Source organism: Chenopodium album, chromosome 14, assembly GCF_948465745.1.
Source record: "Chenopodium album chromosome 14, dcCheAlbu1.1, whole genome shotgun sequence".
NCBI classification, from domain to species: Eukaryota; Viridiplantae; Streptophyta; class Magnoliopsida; order Caryophyllales; family Amaranthaceae; genus Chenopodium; species Chenopodium album.
In genome coordinates this window covers 3,189,000-3,192,912 of record NC_137847.1, presented here as the reverse complement: position 1 = coordinate 3,192,912, position 3,913 = coordinate 3,189,000, and the positions used below count along the sequence as shown (strand labels likewise).

The 3,913-nt window shown below is 32.2% G+C and overlaps 1 pseudogene; it reads right to left on the bottom strand.

Annotated features, from left to right (window-relative positions):
* Nucleotides 1-499: 499 nt before the first annotated feature.
* LOC145579717 (desmethyl-deoxy-podophyllotoxin synthase pseudogene) lies at nt 500-2,690 on the bottom strand (annotated as a pseudogene).
* Nucleotides 2,691-3,913: the final 1,223 nt, after the last annotated feature.

The following is a 3,913-nucleotide window of genomic DNA, read 5'->3' as shown; positions in this document are numbered from 1 at the left end:
AATATATTAAAAACATGGAACCCCAAAATATTTTAAAAACATATACTATATTATTATTATTATTATTATTGTTGTTGTTGTTGTTGTTGTTGTTGTTGTTATCGTTGTTGTAATATAAGCTTAAAAGTATGAAATTTGGCTTTAAATCATTAGCTTTATCATTAGAAATAAACTTATTAGAGCAGAGCTGAAATGAACTGAAAATAATCTAATGAGAACAGGCCCTATGGTTAATAAATTAAAATAAAAAACATGGATATATATATTGCCACTAATTTAACTGAAGATGTCACATATTCATGCTTTCTGTACATATACATAAATACATAACCGAATGTAGTCAAAGATGAGTCTGTAAATACTAAAAAATATGAAACCAGTACACATCAAATGCCATAGAAATCAGTAACACACTAACATATTTTTATTTAGTAGCAACAAAATATATCACATAATTAATTCACCAGTAAAGATAGGAACTACATTCTATATGCCATAATCACTGTCTAAAACCTGAATATTTATAAGGGATAGGAATTACATGGAGATCATTTTTCCTTCTCACAGTAATTCCAAACAATTCATTCATGTCTAAATTTTCAGGCTTAATTCCATTAGGTAACTTCCAATCAAAATGGTAGAGCAACATAGCTAGAGGAAGCTCAATATTCGCGATACCTAGTGCCACACCAGGGCACATCCTCCTTCCTGCACCAAACGGGATAAATTCAAAATTGTTACCTTTATAATCTATGTGAGACATCTCAAATCTTTCAGGTATAAATGCATCAGCATCTAGCCAATACTTCGGATCTCTCCCTATGGCTCGTGCATTCACCATGACTCGAGTTTTAGGAGGTATATCATAGTTACAAATTTGGCATTGCTCAATGGATTCTCTAGGGATTAAGAGAGGTGCAGGAGGGTGTAGTCTTAATGTTTCTTTTATTACCGACTTCAAAAACTTGAGTTCATCTAAGCTTGTCTCGTCAATTGTTTCTTTCCCGTGGTAAACTTCCTTAACTTCATTTTGTGCTTTTTCCATTGCCTTTGGGTTCTTTATCAACTCGGACATGACCCATTCTATTGTTGTTGAAGATGTTTCAGTGCCAGCACCAAAAATTTCCTAACAAAAAAATTCGTTGTTTTATAAATAATTAATCACTTTCTTCAAGAAGATAGTAATACAGGACTCGCGGAAAAACTATAAAGTAACAAAAATTAAGAGTCAAAGTTCAATTTAGAACATGTAAAATAACTACTTTGGTCACGCACATTTTTTTAAAAGTGATTAATCATGCTACATAAAAGTAATTTTCTTGAGATTTCTAACATGACTTACCAAGATTATTGCTTTGATGTTGTTGTTGGTCAAGGAGAAATCGTTATTCTTAGGATCCTCTTTGTGAAACTTCAACAAAATATCTACTAAGTCCTCTTGATCAGCTTTGCCTTGTATTATGTTAGACTTGTGTTCTTGAATTATAGGATCAAGTATTCTATTTGATTCATCAACTATCTTTTTCACTGATTTCTTCATCCCACCAATTGAATGCAGCAACTTGATGGATGGATAAAGGTCAGCAATTGAAAAACCAGAGAAAAGCTTTGACATTAGTGCTATTAATGCTCTGAATGCTTCTTGTTCTTTCCCTTTCTTGTTGAAAACTGTCCTGTTAAACAATTTAAATAATTAAGAAATTGTAATTAGGATATCAATGCTAATTATTGATAATTTAGAGACAAGGGGTAAAATGTCATACTCGTAGAAACTAGTACTCCATTGTGAAGCTAGCTTTTTCATTTACGAGTACTAGAATAGCTATTTGATCTGACCACATGAAAAGGTCAAAGGCAAACCAAAAAATCGTTTTAAACATTAGTTATTTAAAACCGATCATTATATGGGTACTATAAATTGAATCAATTTGGAATTTATATATTTTAGACCTAATTAAACTTTATGAAGTAATCAAACATACGAAAATACACTTTAACAATTTCAATTGTACAAATCAGTTGTACTATGCACACGATACAATAACATGATCTGTTCATTTAATTTGCACATAAAGGAAAGAAATGAGAATAGATCCAAGTGAGTAACTAAGGTCAGCAACATACCTAGATGTAATATCAAAAATAAGACCAAAAACCCTCTCACTAAGATTAACCGAGCACCCTTTTGCTGCCCTCTCGGCAATAGACTCCACAAACATGGTAGCCTCCTCTTCTCTAATGGCTCGAAACGACTGCACCCTTCGAGCCGTAAACAGCTCGAGGGTTGCAATCTTACGGACTTGCCTCCAATACTCACCGTAGGGGGCAAGTCCAATATCGGAGTAATCATAGTACACATCTTTAGCCACAATAAGCTTAGGCCGGTTAGCGAAGTTAGCGTCATGGGCTCGCATCACCACTTTTGCCACGTCAGCGGAGGAGATGATCACGGTGGAAACTTCTCCTAGTCGAAGGTGCATGATAGGGCCGTGCACCCTAGCTAGGTCTTGTAGACGGTGGTGTGGTGGGGTTTTATATGATGCGAGTTGGTGCATGTTTCCTATGATGGGTAGCTTTGGTGGTCCTGGTGGTAATTTTAGTTTTTTATTTAAGGGTTTTAGTGATTTTAGGATGAGAAAAATGGGGATTAAAAGGAAGAATATGAGTGAAATTAGCCATGAAATCTCCATTTTTTTTAGTAAACAAAAAAAGGAATGTATTTGATTTCAAATTTTTGTAGATGGGGTTAAATCACTTAGATGCTACTATAGCTAAAGTGGTTAAATAAATTATATTATCCTTTTCATTGTGTTTTTTCATGCAAAGTCAAACAACTATAGTACATTTAAATAATGCTCAATCACCTCCAAGGCTCCAATTTCCAAATTCCAATAATACAAAACTAGCACTAAAACACATTATATTAATTGTGGTTGTTCCAAATTTGTACAGTCAAAGTGGTTTCTATGAAAAATAAGATCAAAGTCAATAAACAATAGTTCATTTCAAATTAGTTGTTACTTTGTCCTCACTTTTAATCTAATTTAACGTAGTAAGTAATTAATTGTACACTTTAGGCTGAAATTTGCAGCTTGGTTTTATAAAATAAAATTTAAAAAAAAAGGGTAATTCTAGCATTTAATATACTTCCTTTTTTAGTATTACGTTGGGAATTTATCGACAATTCCCGAGTAAATCGGTATAATAAATATTTATTTATTGTCTTTTCTTTCCATTTTTAGAGCTGCATATATCTTTTTCCCAAAAAAAAAAAAATTATACTTTAGGCAATGCCTTCAATTGCTTTATTAGCTATATAGGGAGTACTATATAGCTACTGTTAATATATTGCAGTGCTTATTTCGATAGCAAGTTCAATCTTTATAAAAAATTCGTTACTTATTGAAAGTTTTTTTTTTCTTTTTTTTTTTAAATGTATAAATATTAAATATTGACTTATTTTTGGTGCATCATTTTCAACATTTTTTTTTTTTTTTTTTCATTTTCAACATTATTGGATTATCTTTGAGTTGTTTATATTAAGAAATACATATGATCACCGACTATAAAATCTATTAGAAATTAATAAATTATCACTTTGTATACATACGTCAATACGTCATTCTATGTTTCTATCTTAAAAAAAAATGGAAAAAGAGACACGAGTTTCTTAAGAATTAGAGGCGAACTTGTTAACATGCCAAGGCCAAGGGTGTCATAAGTTCATAACCGACTCATCGTTGAAGAAGTTGGTAATTGGAATGGTAGCACAGGTAGTCTACAATGAGCTGGAGAAGCCCATTATTTGTGTCTACAACATGCTTTTTTGTGTGGCTGGTCATCAGTGTTGTAGTTCCAATTATAAAGAAGCAGCCCAAATTTCACTTGTTGAGCCCAATTAATAACGACTTTA